The sequence below is a fragment of the Pseudophryne corroboree genome, chromosome 4, assembly GCF_028390025.1.
Source record: "Pseudophryne corroboree isolate aPseCor3 chromosome 4, aPseCor3.hap2, whole genome shotgun sequence".
Taxonomy (NCBI): Eukaryota; Metazoa; Chordata; class Amphibia; order Anura; family Myobatrachidae; genus Pseudophryne; species Pseudophryne corroboree.
In genome coordinates this window covers 658,701,232-658,727,330 of record NC_086447.1, presented here as the reverse complement: position 1 = coordinate 658,727,330, position 26,099 = coordinate 658,701,232, and positions in this window count along the sequence as shown.

Genomic DNA, 26,099 nt, shown 5'->3' with positions numbered 1-26,099 from the left:
TAAACATAATATATTCTATGGGGTGTCATAAGCAAAGTATTAGAATACTTTCCTACTAAATTTATAAGACATAAGCATTCAATATTTGAGTAAACAAAGATAAAATAAAGCTATCTATTGGAATTCACTAAAAAGTCCATTGAAAGACTTGACTATTGTTGTTAAAAGACATAGGCATTCATATTATAGAGCCACAAACCACACTAGTAAAATAAAAACATGATAACATGGGATTTGAACCAATGACAGTCTTAATTTGATAGTGCAAACCCAACACCTTACTAACTGTGCTAACCAGACTGTGCATACCAGACACACAATTTATCAGAGATTTAAGTGAATAAGCTACAGTGTCCAAGGTACTAAACATAATATATTCTATGGGGTGTCATAAGCAAGTCATTAGAATCCTTTCCTACTAAATTTATAAGACATAAGCATTCAATATTTGAGTAAACAAAGAGAAAATAAAGCTATCTATTGGGTTTCACTAAAAAGTCCATTGGAAGACTTGACTATTGTTGTTAAAAAACATAGGCATTCATATTATAGAGCCACAAACCACACTAGTAAAATAAAAACATGATAACATGGGATTCGAGCCAATGACAGTCTTAATTTGATAGTGCAAACCAAACACCTTACTAACTGTGCTAACTAGACTGTGCATGCCAGACACACAATTTATCAGAGATTTAAGTGAATAAGCTACAGTGTCCAAGGTACTAAACATAATATATTCTATGGGGTGTCATAAGCAAGTCATTAGAATACTTTCCTACTAAATTTATAAGACATAAGCATTCAATATTTGAGTAAACAAAGAGAAAATAAAGCTATCTATTGGGTTTCACTAAAAAGTCCATTGGAAGACTTGACTATTGTTGTTAAAAAACATAGGCATTCATATTATAGAGCCACAAACCACACTAGTAAAATAAAAACATGATAACATGGGATTCGAGCCAATGACAGCCTTAATTTGATAGTGCAAACCAAACACCTTACTAACTGTGCTAACCAGACTGTGCATACCAGATGCACAATTTATCAGAGATTTAAGTGAATAAGCTACAGTGTCCAAGGTACTAAACATAATATATTCTATGGGGTGTCATAAGCAAGTCATTAGAATACTTTCCTACTAAATTTATAAGACATAAGCATTCAATATTTGAGTAAACAAAGAGAAAATAAAGCTATCTATTGGGTTTCACTAAAAAGTCCATTGGAAGACTTGACTATTGTTGTTAAAAAACATAGGCATTCATATTATAGAGCCACAAACCACACTAGTAAAATAAAAACATGATAACATGGGATTCGAGCCAATGACAGTCTTAATTTGGTAGTGCAAACCAAACACCTTACTAACTGTGCTAACTAGACTGTGCATACCAGACACACAATTTATCAGAGATTTAAGTGAATAAGCTACAGTGTCCAAGGTACTAAACATAATATATTCTATGGGGTGTCATAAGCAAGTCATTAGAATACTTTCCTACTAAATTTACAAGACATAAGCATTCAATATTTTAGTAAACAAAGAGAAAATAAAGCAATCAATTGGGTTTCACTAAAAAGTCCATTGGAAGACTTGACTATTGTTGTTAAAAGACATAGGCATTCATATTATAGAGCCACAAACCACACTAGTAAAATAAAAACATGATAACATGGGATTTGAACCAATGACAGTCTTAATTTGATAGTGCAAACCCAACACCTTACTAACTGTGCTAACCAGACTGTGCATACCAGACACACAATTTATCAGAGATTTAAGTGAATAAGCTACAGTGTCCAAGGTACTAAACATAATATATTCTATGGGGTGTCATAAGCAAGTCATTAGAATACTTTCCTACTAAATTTATAAGACATAAGCATTCAATATTTGAGTAAACAAAGATAAAATAAAGCTATCTATTGGATTTCACTAAAAAGTCCATTGAAAGACTTGACTATTGTTGTTAAAAGACATAGGCATTCATATTATAGAGCCACAAACCACACTAGTACAATAAAAACATGATAACATGGGATTTGAACCAATGACAGTCTTAATTTGATAGCGCAAACCCAACACCTTACTAACTGTGCTAACCAGACTGTGCACACCAGACACACAATTTATCAGAGATTTAAGTGAATAAGCTACAGTGTCCAAGGTACTAAACATAATATATTCTATGGGGTGTCATAAGCAAGTCATTAGAATACTTTCCTACTAAATTTATAAGACATAAGCATTCAATATTTGAGTAAACAAAGAGAAAATAAAGCTATCTATTGGGTTTCACTAAAAAGTCCATTGGAAGACTTGACTATTGTTGTTAAAAAACACAGGCATTCATATTATAGAGCCACAAACCACACTAGTAAAATAAAAACATGATATCATGGGATTCGAGCCAATGACAGTCTTAATTTGATAGTGCAAACCAAACACCTTACTAACTGTGCTAACTAGACTGTGCATACCAGACACACAATTTATCAGAGATTTAAGTGAATAAGCTACAGTGTCCAAGGTACTAAACATAATATATTCTACGGGGTGTCATAAGCAAGTCATTAGAATACTTTCCTACTAAATTTATAAGACATAAGCATTCAATATTTGAGTAAACAAAGAGAAAATAAAGCTATCTATTGGGTTTCACTAAAAAGTCCATTGGAAGACTTGACTATTGTTGTTAAAAAACATAGGCATTCATATTATAGAGCCACAAACCACACTAGTAAAATAAAAACATGATATCATGGGATTCGAGCCAATGACAGTCTTAATTTGATAGTGCAAACCAAACACCTTACTAACTGTGCTAACTAGACTGTGCATACCAGACACACAATTTATCAGAGATTTAAGTGAATAAGCTACAGTGTCCAAGGTACTATACATAATATATTCTATGGGGTGTCATAAGCAAGTCATTAGGATACTTTCCTACTAAATTTACAAGACATAAGCATTCAATATTTTAGTAAACAAAGAGAAAATAAAGCTATCTATTGGGTTTCACTAAAAAGTCCATTGGAAGACTTGACTATTGTAGTTAAAAAACATAGGCATTCATATTATAGAGCCACAAACCACACTAGTAAAATAAAAACATGATATCATGGGATTCGAGCCAATGACAGTCTTAATTTGATAGTGCAAACCAAACACCTTACTAACTGTGCTAACTAGACTGTGCATACCAGCCACACAATTTATCAGAGATTTAAGTGAATAAGCTACAGTGTCCAAGGTACTAAACATAATATATTCTACGGGGTGTCATAAGCAAGTCATTAGAATACTTTCCTACTAAATTTATAAGACATAAGCATTCAATATTTGAGTAAACAAAGAGAAAATAAAGCTATCTATTGGGTTTCACTAAAAAGTCCATTGGAAGACTTGACTATTGTTGTTAAAAAACATAGGCATTCATATTATAGAGCCACAAACCACACTAGTAAAATAAAAACATGATATCATGGGATTTGAGCCAATGACAGTCTTAATTTGATAGTGCAAACCAAACACCTTACTAACTGTGCTAACTAGACTGTGCATACCAGACACACAATTTATCAGAGATTTAAGTGAATAAGCTACAGTGTCCAAGGTACTATACATAATATATTCTATGGGGTGTCATAAGCAAGTCATTAGGATACTTTCCTACTAAATTTACAAGACATAAGCATTCAATATTTTAGTAAACAAAGAGAAAATAAAGCTATCTATTGGGTTTCACTAAAAAGTCCATTGGAAGACTTGACTATTGTTGTTAAAAAACATAGGCATTCATATTATAGAGCCACAAACCACACTAGTAAAATAAAAACATGATAATATGGGATTTGAACCAATGACAGTCTTAATTTGATAGTGCAAACCCAACACCTTACTAACTGTGCTAACCAGACTGTGCATACCAGACACACAATTTATCAGAGATTTAAGTGAATAAGCTACAGTGTCCAAGGTACTAAACATAATATATTCTATGGGGTGTCATAAGCAAGTCATTAGAATACTTTCCTACTAAATTTATAAGACATAAGCATTCAATATTTGAGTAAACAAAGATAAAATAAAGCTATCTATTGGATTTCACTAAAAAGTCCATTGGAAGACTTGACTATTGTTGTTAAAAGACATAGGCATTCATATTATAGAGCCACAAAGCACAATAGTAAAATGAAAACATGGTATTCGAACCAATGACAGTCTTAATTTGATAGTGCAAAGCCAACACCTTACTAACTGTGCTAACCAGACTGTGCATACCAGATACACAATTTATCAGAGATTTAAGTGAATAAGCTACAGTGTCCAAGGTACTAAACATAATATATTCTATGGGGTGTCATAAGCAAGTCATTAGGATACTTTCCTACTAAATTTACAAGACATAAGCATTCAATATTTTAGTAAACAAAGAGAAAATAAAGCTATCTATTGGGTTTCACTAAAAAGTCCATTGGAAGACTTGACTATTGTTGTTAAAAGACATAGGAATTCATATTATAGAGCCACAAACCACACTAGTAAAATAAAAACATGATAACATGGGATTTGAACCAATGACAGTCTTAATTTGATAATGCAAACCCAACACCTTACTAACTGTGCTAACCAGACTGTGCATACCAGACACACAATTTATCAGAGATTTAAGTGAATAAGCTACAGTGTCCAAGGTACTAAACATAATATATTCTATGGGGTGTCATAAGCAAGTCATTAGAATACTTTCCTACTAAATTTATAAGACATAAGCATTCAATATTTTAGTAAACAAAGAGAAAATAAAGCTATCTATTGGGTTTCACTAAAAAGTCCATTGGAAGACTTGACTATTGTTGTTAAAAGACATAGGCATTCATATTATAGAGCCACAAAGCACAATAGTAAAATAAAAACATGATAACATGGGATTCGAGCCAATGACAGTCTTAATTTGATAGTGCAAACCAAACACCTTACTAACTGTGCTAACTAGACTGTGCATGCCAGATACACAATTTATCAGAGATTTAAGTGAATAAGCTACAGTGTCCAAGGTACTAAACATAATATATTCTATGGGGTGTCATAAGCAAGTCATTAGAATACTTTCCTACTAAATTTATAAGACATAAGCATTCAATATTTGAGTAAACAAAGAGAAAATAAAGCTATCTATTGGGTTTCACTAAAAAGTCCATTGGAAGACTTGACTATTGTTGTTAAAAAACATAGGCATTCATATTATAGAGCCACAAACCACACTAGTAAAATAAAAACATGATAACATGGGATTCGAGCCAATGACAGCCTTAATTTGATAGTGCAAACCAAACACCTTACTAACTGTGCTAACCAGACTGTGCATACCAGATACACAATTTATCAGAGATTTAAGTGAATAAGCTACAGTGTCCAAGGTACTAAACATAATATATTCTATGGGGTGTCATAAGCAAGTCATTAGAATACTTTCCTACTAAATTTATAAGACATAAGCATTCAATATTTGAGTAAACAAAGAGAAAATAAAGCTATCTATTGGGTTTCACTAAAAAGTCCATTGGAAGACTTGACTATTGTTGTTAAAAAACATAGGCATTCATATTATAGAGCCACAAACCACACTAGTAAAATAAAAACATGATAACATGGGATTCGAGCCAATGACAGTCTTAATTTGATAGTGCAAACCAAACACCTTACTAACTGTGCTAACTAGACTGTGCATACCAGACACACAATTTATCAGAGATTTAAGTGAATAAGCTACAGTGTCCAAGGTACTAAACATAATATATTCTATGGGGTGTCATAAGCAAGTCATTAGAATACTTTCCTACTAAATTTACAAGACATAAGCATTCAATATTTTAGTAAACAAAGAGAAAATAAAGCAATCAATTGGGTTTCACTAAAAAGTCCATTGGAAGACTTGACTATTGTTGTTAAAAGACATAGGCATTCATATTATAGAGCCACAAACCACACTAGTAAAATAAAAACATGATAACATGGGATTTGAACCAATGACAGTCTTAATTTGATAGTGCAAACCCAACACCTTACTAACTGTGCTAACCAGACTGTGCATACCAGACACACAATTTATCAGAGATTTAAGTGAATAAGCTACAGTGTCCAAGGTACTAAACATAATATATTCTATGGGGTGTCATAAGCAAGTCATTAGAATACTTTCCTACTAAATTTATAAGACATAAGCATTCAATATTTGAGTAAACAAAGATAAAATAAAGCTATCTATTGGATTTCACTAAAAAGTCCATTGAAAGACTTGACTATTGTTGTTAAAAGACATAGGCATTCATATTATAGAGCCACAAACCACACTAGTAAAATAAAAACATGATAACATGGGATTTGAACCAATGACAGTCTTAATTTGATAGCGCAAACCCAACACCTTACTAACTGTGCTAACCAGACTGTGCACACCAGACACACAATTTATCAGAGATTTAAGTGAATAAGCTACAGTGTCCAAGGTACTAAACATAATATATTCTATGGGGTGTCATAAGCAAGTCATTAGAATACTTTCCTACTAAATTTATAAGACATAAGCATTCAATATTTGAGTAAACAAAGAGAAAATAAAGCTATCTATTGGGTTTCACTAAAAAGTCCATTGGAAGACTTGACTATTGTTGTTAAAAAACACAGGCATTCATATTATAGAGCCACAAACCACACTAGTAAAATAAAAACATGATATCATGGGATTCGAGCCAATGACAGTCTTAATTTGATAGTGCAAACCAAACACCTTACTAACTGTGCTAACTAGACTGTGCATACCAGACACACAATTTATCAGAGATTTAAGTGAATAAGCTACAGTGTCCAAGGTACTAAACATAATATATTCTACGGGGTGTCATAAGCAAGTCATTAGAATACTTTCCTACTAAATTTATAAGACATAAGCATTCAATATTTGAGTAAACAAAGAGAAAATAAAGCTATCTATTGGGTTTCACTAAAAAGTCCATTGGAAGACTTGACTATTGTTGTTAAAAAACATAGGCATTCATATTATAGAGCCACAAACCACACTAGTAAAATAAAAACATGATATCATGGGATTCGAGCCAATGACAGTCTTAATTTGATAGTGCAAACCAAACACCTTACTAACTGTGCTAACTAGACTGTGCATACCAGACACACAATTTATCAGAGATTTAAGTGAATAAGCTACAGTGTCCAAGGTACTATACATAATATATTCTATGGGGTGTCATAAGCAAGTCATTAGGATACTTTCCTACTAAATTTACAAGACATAAGCATTCAATATATTAGTAAACAAAGAGAAAATAAAGCTATCTATTGGGTTTCACTAAAAAGTCCATTGGAAGACTTGACTATTGTAGTTAAAAAACATAGGCATTCATATTATAGAGCCACAAACCACACTAGTAAAATAAAAACATGATATCATGGGATTCGAGCCAATGACAGTCTTAATTTGATAGTGCAAACCAAACACCTTACTAACTGTGCTAACTAGACTGTGCATACCAGACACACAATTTATCAGAGATTTAAGTGAATAAGCTACAGTGTCCAAGGTACTAAACATAATATATTCTACGGGGTGTCATAAGCAAGTCATTAGAATACTTTCCTACTAAATTTATAAGACATAAGCATTCAATATTTGAGTAAACAAAGAGAAAATAAAGCTATCTATTGGGTTTCACTAAAAAGTCCATTGGAAGACTTGACTATTGTTGTTAAAAAACATAGGCATTCATATTATAGAGCCACAAACCACACTAGTAAAATAAAAACATGATATCATGGGATTCGAGCCAATGACAGTCTTAATTTGATAGTGCAAACCAAACACCTTACTAACTGTGCTAACTAGACTGTGCATACCAGACACACAATTTATCAGAGATTTAAGTGAATAAGCTACAGTGTCCAAGGTACTATACATAATATATTCTATGGGGTGTCATAAGCAAGTCATTAGGATACTTTCCTACTAAATTTACAAGACATAAGCATTCAATATTTTAGTAAACAAAGAGAAAATAAAGCTATCTATTGGGTTTCACTAAAAAGTCCATTGGAAGACTTGACTATTGTTGTTAAAAAACATAGGCATTCATATTATAGAGCCACAAACCACACTAGTAAAATAAAAACATGATAATATGGGATTTGAACCAATGACAGTCTTAATTTGATAGTGCAAACCCAACACCTTACTAACTGTGCTAACCAGACTGTGCATACCAGACACACAATTTATCAGAGATTTAAGTGAATAAGCTACAGTGTCCAAGGTACTAAACATAATATATTCTATGGGGTGTCATAAGCAAGTCATTAGAATACTTTCCTACTAAATTTATAAGACATAAGCATTCAATATTTGAGTAAACAAAGATAAAATAAAGCTATCTATTGGATTTCACTAAAAAGTCCATTGGAAGACTTGACTATTGTTGTTAAAAGACATAGGCATTCATATTATAGAGCCACAAAGCACAATAGTAAAATGAAAACATGGTATTCGAACCAATGACAGTCTTAATTTGATAGTGCAAAGCCAACACCTTACTAACTGTGCTAACCAGACTGTGCATACCAGATACACAATTTATCAGAGATTTAAGTGAATAAGCTACAGTGTCCAAGGTACTAAACATAATATATTCTATGGGGTGTCATAAGCAAGTCATTAGAATACTTTCCTACTAAATTTATAAGACATAAGCATTCAATATTTTAGTAAACAAAGAGAAAATAAAGCTATCTATTGGGTTTCACTAAAAAGTCCATTGGAAGACTTGACTATTGTTGTTAAAAAACACAGGCATTCATATTATAGAGCCACAAACCACACTAGTAAAATAAAAACATGATATCATGGGATTCGAGCCAATGACAGTCTTAATTTGATAGTGCAAACCAAACACCTTACTAACTGTGCTAACTAGACTGTGCATACCAGACACACAATTTATCAGAGATTTAAGTGAATAAGCTACAGTGTCCAAGGTACTAAACATAATATATTCTACGGGGTGTCATAAGCAAGTCATTAGAATACTTTCCTACTAAATTTATAAGACATAAGCATTCAATATTTGAGTAAACAAAGAGAAAATAAAGCTATCTATTGGGTTTCACTAAAAAGTCCATTGGAAGACTTGACTATTGTTGTTAAAAAACATAGGCATTCATATTATAGAGCCACAAACCACACTAGTAAAATAAAAACATGATATCATGGGATTCGAGCCAATGACAGTCTTAATTTGATAGTGCAAACCAAACACCTTACTAACTGTGCTAACTAGACTGTGCATACCAGACACACAATTTATCAGAGATTTAAGTGAATAAGCTACAGTGTCCAAGGTACTATACATAATATATTCTATGGGGTGTCATAAGCAAGTCATTAGGATACTTTCCTACTAAATTTACAAGACATAAGCATTCAATATATTAGTAAACAAAGAGAAAATAAAGCTATCTATTGGGTTTCACTAAAAAGTCCATTGGAAGACTTGACTATTGTAGTTAAAAAACATAGGCATTCATATTATAGAGCCACAAACCACACTAGTAAAATAAAAACATGATATCATGGGATTCGAGCCAATGACAGTCTTAATTTGATAGTGCAAACCAAACACCTTACTAACTGTGCTAACTAGACTGTGCATACCAGACACACAATTTATCAGAGATTTAAGTGAATAAGCTACAGTGTCCAAGGTACTAAACATAATATATTCTACGGGGTGTCATAAGCAAGTCATTAGAATACTTTCCTACTAAATTTATAAGACATAAGCATTCAATATTTGAGTAAACAAAGAGAAAATAAAGCTATCTATTGGGTTTCACTAAAAAGTCCATTGGAAGACTTGACTATTGTTGTTAAAAAACATAGGCATTCATATTATAGAGCCACAAACCACACTAGTAAAATAAAAACATGATATCATGGGATTCGAGCCAATGACAGTCTTAATTTGATAGTGCAAACCAAACACCTTACTAACTGTGCTAACTAGACTGTGCATACCAGACACACAATTTATCAGAGATTTAAGTGAATAAGCTACAGTGTCCAAGGTACTATACATAATATATTCTATGGGGTGTCATAAGCAAGTCATTAGGATACTTTCCTACTAAATTTACAAGACATAAGCATTCAATATTTTAGTAAACAAAGAGAAAATAAAGCTATCTATTGGGTTTCACTAAAAAGTCCATTGGAAGACTTGACTATTGTTGTTAAAAAACATAGGCATTCATATTATAGAGCCACAAACCACACTAGTAAAATAAAAACATGATAATATGGGATTTGAACCAATGACAGTCTTAATTTGATAGTGCAAACCCAACACCTTACTAACTGTGCTAACCAGACTGTGCATACCAGACACACAATTTATCAGAGATTTAAGTGAATAAGCTACAGTGTCCAAGGTACTAAACATAATATATTCTATGGGGTGTCATAAGCAAGTCATTAGAATACTTTCCTACTAAATTTATAAGACATAAGCATTCAATATTTGAGTAAACAAAGATAAAATAAAGCTATCTATTGGATTTCACTAAAAAGTCCATTGGAAGACTTGACTATTGTTGTTAAAAGACATAGGCATTCATATTATAGAGCCACAAAGCACAATAGTAAAATGAAAACATGGTATTCGAACCAATGACAGTCTTAATTTGATAGTGCAAAGCCAACACCTTACTAACTGTGCTAACCAGACTGTGCATACCAGATACACAATTTATCAGAGATTTAAGTGAATAAGCTACAGTGTCCAAGGTACTAAACATAATATATTCTATGGGGTGTCATAAGCAAGTCATTAGAATACTTTCCTACTAAATTTATAAGACATAAGCATTCAATATTTTAGTAAACAAAGAGAAAATAAAGCTATCTATTGGGTTTCACTAAAAAGTCCATTGGAAGACTTGACTATTGTTGTTAAAAGACATAGGAATTCATATTATAGAGCCACAAACCACACTAGTAAAATAAAAACATGATAACATGGGATTTGAACCAATGACAGTCTTAATTTGATAATGCAAACCCAACACCTTACTAACTGTGCTAACCGAGACTGTGCATACCAGACACACAATTTATCAGAGATTTAAGTGAATAAGCTACAGTGTCCAAGGTACTAAACATAATATATTCTATGGGGTGTCATAAGCAAGTCATTAGAATACTTTCCTACTAAATTTATAAGACATAAGCATTCAATATTTTAGTAAACAAAGAGAAAATAAAGCTATCTATTGGGTTTCACTAAAAAGTCCATTGGAAGACTTGACTATTGTTGTTAAAAGACATAGGCATTCATATTATAGAGCCACAAAGCACAATAGTAAAATAAAAACATGATAACATGGGATTCGAGCCAATGACAGTCTTAATTTGATAGTGCAAACCAAACACCTTACTAACTGTGCTAACTAGACTGTGCATGCCAGACACACAATTTATCAGAGATTTAAGTGAATAAGCTACAGTGTCCAAGGTACTAAACATAATATATTCTATGGGGTGTCATAAGCAAGTCATTAGAATACTTTCCTACTAAATTTATAAGACATAAGCATTCAATATTTGAGTAAACAAAGAGAAAATAAAGCTATCTATTGGGTTTCACTAAAAAGTCCATTGGAAGACTTGACTATTGTTGTTAAAAAACATAGGCATTCATATTATAGAGCCACAAACCACACTAGTAAAATAAAAACATGATAACATGGGATTCGAGCCAATGACAGCCTTAATTTGATAGTGCAAACCAAACACCTTACTAACTGTGCTAACCAGACTGTGCATACCAGATACACAATTTATCAGAGATTTAAGTGAATAAGCTACAGTGTCCAAGGTACTAAACATAATATATTCTATGGGGTGTCATAAGCAAGTCATTAGAATACTTTCCTACTAAATTTATAAGACATAAGCATTCAATATTTGAGTAAACAAAGAGAAAATAAAGCTATCTATTGGGTTTCACTAAAAAGTCCATTGGAAGACTTGACTATTGTTGTTAAAAAACATAGGCATTCATATTATAGAGCCACAAACCACACTAGTAAAATAAAAACATGATAACATGGGATTCGAGCCAATGACAGTCTTAATTTGATAGTGCAAACCAAACACCTTACTAACTGTGCTAACTAGACTGTGCATACCAGACACACAATTTATCAGAGATTTAAGTGAATAAGCTACAGTGTCCAAGGTACTAAACATAATATATTCTATGGGGTGTCATAAGCAAGTCATTAGAATACTTTCCTACTAAATTTACAAGACATAAGCATTCAATATTTTAGTAAACAAAGAGAAAATAAAGCAATCAATTGGGTTTCACTAAAAAGTCCATTGGAAGACTTGACTATTGTTGTTAAAAGACATAGGCATTCATATTATAGAGCCACAAACCACACTAGTAAAATAAAAACATGATAACATGGGATTTGAACCAATGACAGTCTTAATTTGATAGTGCAAACCCAACACCTTACTAACTGTGCTAACCAGACTGTGCATACCAGACACACAATTTATCAGAGATTTAAGTGAATAAGCTACAGTGTCCAAGGTACTAAACATAATATATTCTATGGGGTGTCATAAGCAAGTCATTAGAATACTTTCCTACTAAATTTATAAGACATAAGCATTCAATATTTGAGTAAACAAAGAGAAAATAAAGCTATCTATTGGGTTTCACTAAAAAGTCCATTGGAAGACTTGACTATTGTTGTTAAAAAACACAGGCATTCATATTATAGAGCCACAAACCACACTAGTAAAATAAAAACATGATATCATGGGATTCGAGCCAATGACAGTCTTAATTTGATAGTGCAAACCAAACACCTTACTAACTGTGCTAACTAGACTGTGCATACCAGACACACAATTTATCAGAGATTTAAGTGAATAAGCTACAGTGTCCAAGGTACTAAACATAATATATTCTACGGGGTGTCATAAGCAAGTCATTAGAATACTTTCCTACTAAATTTATAAGACATAAGCATTCAATATTTGAGTAAACAAAGAGAAAATAAAGCTATCTATTGGGTTTCACTAAAAAGTCCATTGGAAGACTTGACTATTGTTGTTAAAAAACATAGGCATTCATATTATAGAGCCACAAACCACACTAGTAAAATAAAAACATGATATCATGGGATTCGAGCCAATGACAGTCTTAATTTGATAGTGCAAACCAAACACCTTACTAACTGTGCTAACTAGACTGTGCATACCAGACACACAATTTATCAGAGATTTAAGTGAATAAGCTACAGTGTCCAAGGTACTATACATAATATATTCTATGGGGTGTCATAAGCAAGTCATTAGGATACTTTCCTACTAAATTTACAAGACATAAGCATTCAATATTTTAGTAAACAAAGAGAAAATAAAGCTATCTATTGGGTTTCACTAAAAAGTCCATTGGAAGACTTGACTATTGTTGTTAAAAAACATAGGCATTCATATTATAGAGCCACAAACCACACTAGTAAAATAAAAACATGATAATATGGGATTTGAACCAATGACAGTCTTAATTTGATAGTGCAAACCCAACACCTTACTAACTGTGCTAACCAGACTGTGCATACCAGACACACAATTTATCAGAGATTTAAGTGAATAAGCTACAGTGTCCAAGGTACTAAACATAATATATTCTATGGGGTGTCATAAGCAAGTCATTAGAATACTTTCCTACTAAATTTATAAGACATAAGCATTCAATATTTGAGTAAACAAAGATAAAATAAAGCTATCTATTGGATTTCACTAAAAAGTCCATTGGAAGACTTGACTATTGTTGTTAAAAGACATAGGCATTCATATTATAGAGCCACAAAGCACAATAGTAAAATGAAAACATGGTATTCGAACCAATGACAGTCTTAATTTGATAGTGCAAAGCCAACACCTTACTAACTGTGCTAACCAGACTGTGCATACCAGATACACAATTTATCAGAGATTTAAGTGAATAAGCTACAGTGTCCAAGGTACTAAACATAATATATTCTATGGGGTGTCATAAGCAAGTCATTAGGATACTTTCCTACTAAATTTACAAGACATAAGCATTCAATATTTTAGTAAACAAAGAGAAAATAAAGCTATCTATTGGGTTTCACTAAAAAGTCCATTGGAAGACTTGACTATTGTTGTTAAAAGACATAGGAATTCATATTATAGAGCCACAAACCACACTAGTAAAATAAAAACATGATAACATGGGATTTGAACCAATGACAGTCTTAATTTGATAATGCAAACCCAACACCTTACTAACTGTGCTAACCGAGACTGTGCATACCAGACACACAATTTATCAGAGATTTAAGTGAATAAGCTACAGTGTCCAAGGTACTAAACATAATATATTCTATGGGGTGTCATAAGCAAGTCATTAGAATACTTTCCTACTAAATTTATAAGACATAAGCATTCAATATTTTAGTAAACAAAGAGAAAATAAAGCTATCTATTGGGTTTCACTAAAAAGTCCATTGGAAGACTTGACTATTGTTGTTAAAAGACATAGGCATTCATATTATAGAGCCACAAAGCACAATAGTAAAATAAAAACATGATAACATGGGATTCGAGCCAATGACAGTCTTAATTTGATAGTGCAAACCAAACACCTTACTAACTGTGCTAACTAGACTGTGCATGCCAGACACACAATTTATCAGAGATTTAAGTGAATAAGCTACAGTGTCCAAGGTACTAAACATAATATATTCTATGGGGTGTCATAAGCAAGTCATTAGAATACTTTCCTACTAAATTTATAAGACATAAGCATTCAATATTTGAGTAAACAAAGAGAAAATAAAGCTATCTATTGGGTTTCACTAAAAAGTCCATTGGAAGACTTGACTATTGTTGTTAAAAAACATAGGCATTCATATTATAGAGCCACAAACCACACTAGTAAAATAAAAACATGATAACATGGGATTCGAGCCAATGACAGCCTTAATTTGATAGTGCAAACCAAACACCTTACTAACTGTGCTAACCAGACTGTGCATACCAGATACACAATTTATCAGAGATTTAAGTGAATAAGCTACAGTGTCCAAGGTACTAAACATAATATATTCTATGGGGTGTCATAAGCAAGTCATTAGAATACTTTCCTACTAAATTTATAAGACATAAGCATTCAATATTTGAGTAAACAAAGAGAAAATAAAGCTATCTATTGGGTTTCACTAAAAAGTCCATTGGAAGACTTGACTATTGTTGTTAAAAAACATAGGCATTCATATTATAGAGCCACAAACCACACTAGTAAAATAAAAACATGATAACATGGGATTCGAGCCAATGACAGTCTTAATTTGATAGTGCAAACCAAACACCTTACTAACTGTGCTAACTAGACTGTGCATACCAGACACACAATTTATCAGAGATTTAAGTGAATAAGCTACAGTGTCCAAGGTACTAAACATAATATATTCTATGGGGTGTCATAAGCAAGTCATTAGAATACTTTCCTACTAAATTTACAAGACATAAGCATTCAATATTTTAGTAAACAAAGAGAAAATAAAGCAATCAATTGGGTTTCACTAAAAAGTCCATTGGAAGACTTGACTATTGTTGTTAAAAGACATAGGCATTCATATTATAGAGCCACAAACCACACTAGTAAAATAAAAACATGATAACATGGGATTTGAACCAATGACAGTCTTAATTTGATAGTGCAAACCCAACACCTTACTAACTGTGCTAACCAGACTGTGCATACCAGACACACAATTTATCAGAGATTTAAGTGAATAAGCTACAGTGTCCAAGGTACTAAACATAATATATTCTATGGGGTGTCATAAGCAAGTCATTAGAATACTTTCCTACTAAATTTATAAGACATAAGCATTCAATATTTGAGTAAACAAAGATAAAATAAAGCTATCTATTGGATTTCACTAAAAAGTCCATTGAAAGACTTGACTATTGTTGTTAAAAGACATAGGCATTCATATTATAGAGCCACAAACCACACTAGTAAAATAAAAACATGATAACATGGGATTTGAACCAATGACAGTCTTAATTTGATAGCGCAAACCCAACACCTTACTAACTGTGCTAACCAGACTGTGCACACCAGACACACAATTTATCAGAGATTTAAGTGAATAAGCTACAGTGTCCAAGGTACTAAACATAATATATTCTATGGGGTGTCATAAGCAAGTCATTAGAATACTTTCCTACTAAATTTATAAGACATAAGCATTCAATATTTGAGTAAACAAAGAGAAAATAAAGCTATCTATTGGGTTTCACTAAAAAGTCCATTGGAAGACTTGACTATTGTTGTTAAAAAACACAGGCATTCATATTATAGAGCCACAAACCACACTAGTAAAATAAAAACATGATATCATGGGATTCGAGCCAATGACAGTCTTAATTTGATAGTGCAAACCAAACACCTTACTAACTGTGCTAACTAGACTGTGCATACCAGACACACAATTTATCAGAGATTTAAGTGAATAAGCTACAGTGTCCAAGGTACTAAACATAATATATTCTACGGGGTGTCATAAGCAAGTCATTAGAATACTTTCCTACTAAATTTATAAGACATAAGCATTCAATATTTGAGTAAACAAAGAGAAAATAAAGCTATCTATTGGGTTTCACTAAAAAGTCCATTGGAAGACTTGACTATTGTTGTTAAAAAACATAGGCATTCATATTATAGAGCCACAAACCACACTAGTAAAATAAAAACATGATATCATGGGATTCGAGCCAATGACAGTCTTAATTTGATAGTGCAAACCAAACACCTTACTAACTGTGCTAACTAGACTGTGCATACCAGACACACAATTTATCAGAGATTTAAGTGAATAAGCTACAGTGTCCAAGGTACTATACATAATATATTCTATGGGGTGTCATAAGCAAGTCATTAGGATACTTTCCTACTAAATTTACAAGACATAAGCATTCAATATTTTAGTAAACAAAGAGAAAATAAAGCTATCTATTGGGTTTCACTAAAAAGTCCATTGGAAGACTTGACTATTGTAGTTAAAAAACATAGGCATTCATATTATAGAGCCACAAACCACACTAGTAAAATAAAAACATGATATCATGGGATTCGAGCCAATGACAGTCTTAATTTGATAGTGCAAACCAAACACCTTACTAACTGTGCTAACTAGACTGTGCATACCAGACACACAATTTATCAGAGATTTAAGTGAATAAGCTACAGTGTCCAAGGTACTAAACATAATATATTCTACGGGGTGTCATAAGCAAGTCATTAGAATACTTTCCTACTAAATTTATAAGACATAAGCATTCAATATTTGAGTAAACAAAGAGAAAATAAAGCTATCTATTGGGTTTCACTAAAAAGTCCATTGGAAGACTTGACTATTGTTGTTAAAAAACATAGGCATTCATATTATAGAGCCACAAACCACACTAGTAAAATAAAAACATGATATCATGGGATTCGAGCCAATGACAGTCTTAATTTGATAGTGCAAACCAAACACCTTACTAACTGTGCTAACTAGACTGTGCATACCAGACACACAATTTATCAGAGATTTAAGTGAATAAGCTACAGTGTCCAAGGTACTATACATAATATATTCTATGGGGTGTCATAAGCAAGTCATTAGGATACTTTCCTACTAAATTTACAAGACATAAGCATTCAATATTTTAGTAAACAAAGAGAAAATAAAGCTATCTATTGGGTTTCACTAAAAAGTCCATTGGAAGACTTGACTATTGTTGTTAAAAGACATAGGAATTCATATTATAGAGCCACAAACCACACTAGTAAAATAAAAACATGATAACATGGGATTTGAACCAATGACAGTCTTAATTTGATAATGCAAACCCAACACCTTACTAACTGTGCTAACCAGACTGTGCATACCAGACACACAATTTATCAGAGATTTAAGTGAATAAGCTACAGTGTCCAAGGTACTAAACATAATATATTCTATGGGGTGTCATAAGCAAGTCATTAGAATACTTTCCTACTAAATTTATAAGACATAAGCATTCAATATTTTAGTAAACAAAGAGAAAATAAAGCTATCTATTGGGTTTCACTAAAAAGTCCATTGGAAGACTTGACTATTGTTGTTAAAAGACATAGGCATTCATATTATAGAGCCACAAAGCACAATAGTAAAATAAAAACATGATAACATGGGATTTGAACCAATGACAGTCTTAATTTGATAGTGCAAACCCAACACCTTACTAACTGTGCTAACCAGACTGTGCATACCAGACACACAATTTATCAGAGATTTAAGTGAATAAGCTACAGTGTCCAAGGTACTAAACATAATATATTCTATGGGGTGTCATAAGCAAAGTATTAGAATACTTTCCTACTAAATTTATAAGACATAAGCATTCAATATTTGAGTAAACAAAGAGAAAATAAAGCTATCTATTGGAATTCACTAAAAAGTCCATTGAAAGACTTGACTATTGTTGTTAAAAGACATAGGCATTCATATTATAGAGCCACAAACCACACTAGTAAAATAAAAACATGATATCATGGGATTCGAGCCAATGACAGTCTTAATTTGATAGTGCAAACCAAACACCTTACTAACTGTGCTAACTAGACTGTGCATACCAGACACACAATTTATCAGAGATTTAAGTGAATAAGCTACAGTGTCCAAGGTACTATACATAATATATTCTATGGGGTGTCATAAGCAAGTCATTAGGATACTTTCCTACTAAATTTACAAGACATAAGCATTCAATATTTTAGTAAACAAAGAGAAAATAAAGCTATCTATTGGGTTTCACTAAAAAGTCCATTGGAAGACTTGACTATTGTTGTTAAAAAACATAGGCATTCATATTATAGAGCCACAAACCACACTAGTAAAATAAAAACATGATAATATGGGATTTGAACCAATGACAGTCTTAATTTGATAGTGCAAACCCAACACCTTACTAACTGTGCTAACCAGACTGTGCATACCAGACACACAATTTATCAGAGATTTAAGTGAATAAGCTACAGTGTCCAAGGTACTAAACATAATATATTCTATGGGGTGTCATAAGCAAGTCATTAGAATACTTTCCTACTAAATTTATAAGACATAAGCATTCAATATTTGAGTAAACAAAGATAAAATAAAGCTATCTATTGGATTTCACTAAAAAGTCCATTGGAAGACTTGACTATTGTTGTTAAAAGACATAGGCATTCATATTATAGAGCCACAAAGCACAATAGTAAAATGAAAACATGGTATTCGAACCAATGACAGTCTTAATTTGATAGTGCAAAGCCAACACCTTACTAACTGTGCTAACCAGACTGTGCATACCAGATACACAATTTATCAGAGATTTAAGTGAATAAGCTACAGTGTCCAAGGTACTAAACATAATATATTCTATGGGGTGTCATAAGCAAGTCATTAGAATACTTTCCTACTAAATTTATAAGACATAAGCATTCAATATTTTAGTAAACAAAGAGAAAATAAAGCTATCTATTGGGTTTCACTAAAAAGTCCATTGGAAGACTTGACTATTGTTGTTAAAAGACATAGGAATTCATATTATAGAGCCACAAACCACACTAGTAAAATAAAAACATGATAACATGGGATTTGAACCAATGACAGTCTTAATTTGATAATGCAAACCCAACACCTTACTAACTGTGCTAACCAGACTGTGCATACCAGACACACAATTTATCAGAGATTTAAGTGAATAAGCTACAGTGTCCAAGGTACTAAACATAATATATTCTATGGGGTGTCATAAGCAAGTCATTAGAATACTTTCCTACTAAATTTATAAGACATAAGCATTCAATATTTTAGTAAACAAAGAGAAAATAAAGCTATCTATTGGGTTTCACTAAAAAGTCCATTGGAAGACTTGACTATTGTTGTTAAAAGACATAGGCATTCATATTATAGAGCCACAAAGCACAATAGTAAAATAAAAACATGATAACATGGGATTTGAACCAATGACAGTCTTAATTTGATAGTGCAAACCCAACACCTTACTAACTGTGCTAACCAGACTGTGCATACCAGACACACAATTTATCAGAGATTTAAGTGAATAAGCTACAGTGTCCAAGGTACTAAACATAATATATTCTATGGGGTGTCATAAGCAAAGTATTAGAATACTTTCCTACTAAATTTATAAGACATAAGCATTCAATATTTGAGTAAACAAAGAGAAAATAAAGCTATCTATTGGAATTCACTAAAAAGTCCATTGAAAGACTTGACTATTGTTGTTAAAAGACATAGGCATTCATATTATAGAGCCACAAACCACACTAGTAAAATAAAAACATGATAACATGGGATTTGAACCAATGACAGTCTTAATTTGATAGTGCAAACCCAACACCTTACTAACTGTGCTAACCAGACTGTGCATACCAGACACACAATTTATCAGAGATTTAAGTGAATAAGCTACAGTGTCCAAGGTACTAAACATAATATATTCTATGGGGTGTCATAAGCAAGTCATTAGAATACTTTCCTACTAAATTTATAAGACATAAGCATTCAATATTTGAGTAAACAAAGAGAAAATAAAGCTATCTATTAGGTTTCACTAAAAAGTCCATTGGAAGACTTGACTATTGTTGTTAAAAGACATAGGCATTCATATTATAGAGCCACAAAGCACAATAGTAAAATGAAAACATGGTATTCGAACCAATGACAGTCTTAATTTGATAGTGCAAAGCCAACACCTTACTAACTGTGCTAACCAGACTGTGCATACCAGATACACAATTTATCAGAGATTTAAGTGAATAAGCTACAGTGTCCAAGGTACTAAACATAATATATTCTATGGGGTGTCATAAGCAAGTCATTAGGATACTTTCCTACTAAATTTACAAGACATAAGCATTCAATATTTTAGTAAACAAAGAGAAAATAAAGCTATCTATTGGGTTTCACTAAAAAGTCCATTGGAAGACTTGACTATTGTTGTTAAAAGACATAGGAATTCATATTATAGAGCCACAAACCACACTAGTAAAATAAAAACATGATAACATGGGATTTGAACCAATGACAGTCTTAATTTGATAATGCAAACCCAACACCTTACTAACTGTGCTAACCGAGACTGTGCATACCAAACACACAATTTATCAGAGATTTAAGTGAATAAGCTACAGTGTCCAAGGTACTAAACATAATATATTCTATGGGGTGTCATAAGCAAGTCATTAGAATACTTTCCTACTAAATTTATAAGACATAAGCATTCAATATTTTAGTAAACAAAGAGAAAATAAAGCTATCTATTGGGTTTCACTAAAAAGTCCATTGGAAGACTTGACTATTGTTGTTAAAAGACATAGGCATTCATATTATAGAGCCACAAAGCACAATAGTAAAATAAAAACATGATAACATGGGATTCGAGCCAATGACAGTCTTAATTTGATAGTGCAAACCAAACACCTTACTAACTGTGCTAACTAGACTGTGCATGCCAGACACACAATTTATCAGAGATTTAAGTGAATAAGCTACAGTGTCCAAGGTACTAAACATAATATATTCTATGGGGTGTCATAAGCAAGTCATTAGAATACTTTCCTACTAAATTTATAAGACATAAGCATTCAATATTTGAGTAAACAAAGAGAAAATAAAGCTATCTATTGGGTTTCACTAAAAAGTCCATTGGAAGACTTGACTATTGTTGTTAAAAAACATAGGCATTCATATTATAGAGCCACAAACCACACTAGTAAAATAAAAACATGATAACATGGGATTCGAGCCAATGACAGCCTTAATTTGATAGTGCAAACCAAACACCTTACTAACTGTGCTAACCAGACTGTGCATACCAGATACACAATTTATCAGAGATTTAAGTGAATAAGCTACAGTGTCCAAGGTACTAAACATAATATATTCTATGGGGTGTCATAAGCAAGTCATTAGAATACTTTCCTACTAAATTTATAAGACATAAGCATTCAATATTTGAGTAAACAAAGAGAAAATAAAGCTATCTATTGGGTTTCACTAAAAAGTCCATTGGAAGACTTGACTATTGTTGTTAAAAAACATAGGCATTCATATTATAGAGCCACAAACCACACTAGTAAAATAAAAACATGATAACATGGGATTCGAGCCAATGACAGTCTTAATTTGATAGTGCAAACCAAACACCTTACTAACTGTGCTAACTAGACTGTGCATACCAGACACACAATTTATCAGAGATTTAAGTGAATAAGCTACAGTGTCCAAGGTACTAAACATAATATATTCTATGGGGTGTCATAAACAAGTCATTAGAATACTTTCCTACTAAATTTACAAGACATAAGCATTCAATATTTTAGTAAACAAAGAGAAAATAAAGCAATCAATTGGGTTTCACTAAAAAGTCCATTGGAAGACTTGACTATTGTTGTTAAAAGACATAGGCATTCATATTATAGAGCCACAAACCACACTAGTAAAATAAAAACATGATAACATGGGATTTGAACCAATGACAGTCTTAATTTGATAGTGCAAACCCAACACCTTACTAACTGTGCTAACCAGACTGTGCATACCAGACACACAATTTATCAGAGATTTAAGTGAATAAGCTACAGTGTCCAAGGTACTAAACATAATATATTCTATGGGGTGTCATAAGCAAGTCATTAGAATACTTTCCTACTAAATTTATAAGACATAAGCATTCAATATTTGAGTAAACAAAGATAAAATAAAGCTATCTATTGGATTTCACTAAAAAGTCCATTGAAAGACTTGACTATTGTTGTTAAAAGACATAGGCATTCATATTATAGAGCCACAAACCACACTAGTAAAATAAAAACATGATAACATGGGATTTGAACCAATGACAGTCTTAATTTGATAGCGCAAACCCAACACCTTACTAACTGTGCTAACCAGACTGTGCACACCAGACACACAATTTATCAGAGATTTAAGTGAATAAGCTACAGTGTCCAAGGTACTAAACATAATATATTCTATGGGGTGTCATAAGCAAGTCATTAGAATACTTTCCTACTAAATTTATAAGACATAAGCATTCAATATTTGAGTAAACAAAGAGAAAATAAAGCTATCTATTGGGTTTCACTAAAAAGTCCATTGGAAGACTTGACTATTGTTGTTAAAAAACACAGGCATTCATATTATAGAGCCACAAACCACACTAGTAAAATAAAAACATGATATCATGGGATTCGAGCCAATGACAGTCTTAATTTGATAGTGCAAACCAAACACCTTACTAACTGTGCTAACTAGACTGTGCATACCAGACACACAATTTATCAGAGATTTAAGTGAATAAGCTACAGTGTCCAAGGTACTAAACATAATATATTCTACGGGGTGTCATAAGCAAGTCATTAGAATACTTTCCTACTAAATTTATAAGACATAAGCATTCAATATTTGAGTAAACAAAGAGAAAATAAAGCTATCTATTGGATTTCACTAAAAAGTCCATTGGAAGACTTGACTATTGTTGTTAAAAGACATAGGCATTCATATTATAGAGCCACAAAGCACAATAGTAAAATGAAAACATGGTATTCGAACCAATGACAGTCTTAATTTGATAGTGCAAAGCCAACACCTTACTAACTGTGCTAACCAGACTGTGCATACCAGATACACAATTTATCAGAGATTTAAGTGAATAAGCTACAGTGTCCAAGGTACTAAACATAATATATTCTATGGGGTGTCATAAGCAAGTCATTAGGATACTTTCCTACTAAATTTACAAGACATAAGCATTCAATATTTTAGTAAACAAAGAGAAAATAAAGCTATCTATTGGGTTTCACTAAAAAGTCCATTGGAAGACTTGACTATTGTTGTTAAAAGACATAGGAATTCATATTATAGAGCCACAAACCACACTAGTAAAATAAAAACATGATAACATGGGATTTAAACCAATGACAGTCTTAATTTGATAATGCAAACCCAACACCTTACTAACTGTGCTAACCGAGACTGTGCATACCAGACACACAATTTATCAGAGATTTAAGTGAATAAGCTACAGTGTCCAAGGTACTAAACATAATATATTCTATGGGGTGTCATAAGCAAGTCATTAGAATACTTTCCTACTAAATTTATAAGACATAAGCATTCAATATTTTAGTAAACAAAGAGAAAATAAAGCTATCTATTGGGTTTCACTAAAAAGTCCATTGGAAGACTTGACTATTGTTGTTAAAAGACATAGGCATTCATATTATAGAGCCACAAAGCACAATAGTAAAATAAAAACATGATAACATGGGATTCGAGCCAATGACAGTCTTAATTTGATAGTGCAAACCAAACACCTTACTAACTGTGCTAACTAGACTGTGCATGCCAGACACACAATTTATCAGAGATTTAAGTGAATAAGCTACAGTGTCCAAGGTACTAAACATAATATATTCTATGGGGTGTCATAAGCAAGTCATTAGAATACTTTCCTACTAAATTTATAAGACATAAGCATTCAATATTTGAGTAAACAAAGAGAAAATAAAGCTATCTATTGGGTTTCACTAAAAAGTCCATTGGAAGACTTGACTATTGTTGTTAAAAAACATAGGCATTCATATTATAGAGCCACAAACCACACTAGTAAAATAAAAACATGATAACATGGGATTCGAGCCAATGACAGCCTTAATTTGATAGTGCAAACCAAACACCTTACTAACTGTGCTAACCAGACTGTGCATACCAGATACACAATTTATCAGAGATTTAAGTGAATAAGCTACAGTGTCCAAGGTACTAAACATAATATATTCTATGGGGTGTCATAAGCAAGTCATTAGAATACTTTCCTACTAAATTTATAAGACATAAGCATTCAATATTTGAGTAAACAAAGAGAAAATAAAGCTATCTATTGGGTTTCACTAAAAAGTCCATTGGAAGACTTGACTATTGTTGTTAAAAAACATAGGCATTCATATTATAGAGCCACAAACCACACTAGTAAAATAAAAACATGATAACATGGGATTCGAGCCAATGACAGTCTTAATTTGATAGTGCAAACCAAACACCTTACTAACTGTGCTAACTAGACTGTGCATACCAGACACACAATTTATCAGAGATTTAAGTGAATAAGCTACAGTGTCCAAGGTACTAAACATAATATATTCTATGGGGTGTCATAAGCAAGTCATTAGAATACTTTCCTACTAAATTTACAAGACATAAGCATTCAATATTTTAGTAAACAAAGAGAAAATAAAGCAATCAATTGGGTTTCACTAAAAAGTCCATTGGAAGACTTGACTATTGTTGTTAAAAGACATAGGCATTCATATTATAGAGCCACAAACCACACTAGTAAAATAAAAACATGATAACATGGGATTTGAACCAATGACAGTCTTAATTTGATAGTGCAAACCCAACACCTTACTAACTGTGCTAACCAGACTGTGCATACCAGACACACAATTTATCAGAGATTTAAGTGAATAAGCTACAGTGTCCAAGGTACTAAACATAATATATTCTATGGGGTGTCATAAGCAAGTCATTAGAATACTTTCCTACTAAATTTATAAGACATAAGCATTCAATATTTGAGTAAACAAAGATAAAATAAAGCTATCTATTGGATTTCACTAAAAAGTCCATTGAAAGACTTGACTATTGTTGTTAAAAGACATAGGCATTCATATTATAGAGCCACAAACCACACTAGTAAAATAAAAACATGATAACATGGGATTTGAACCAATGACAGTCTTAATTTGATAGCGCAAACCCAACACCTTACTAACTGTGCTAACCAGACTGTGCACACCAGACACACAATTTATCAGAGATTTAAGTGAATAAGCTACAGTGTCCAAGGTACTAAACATAATATATT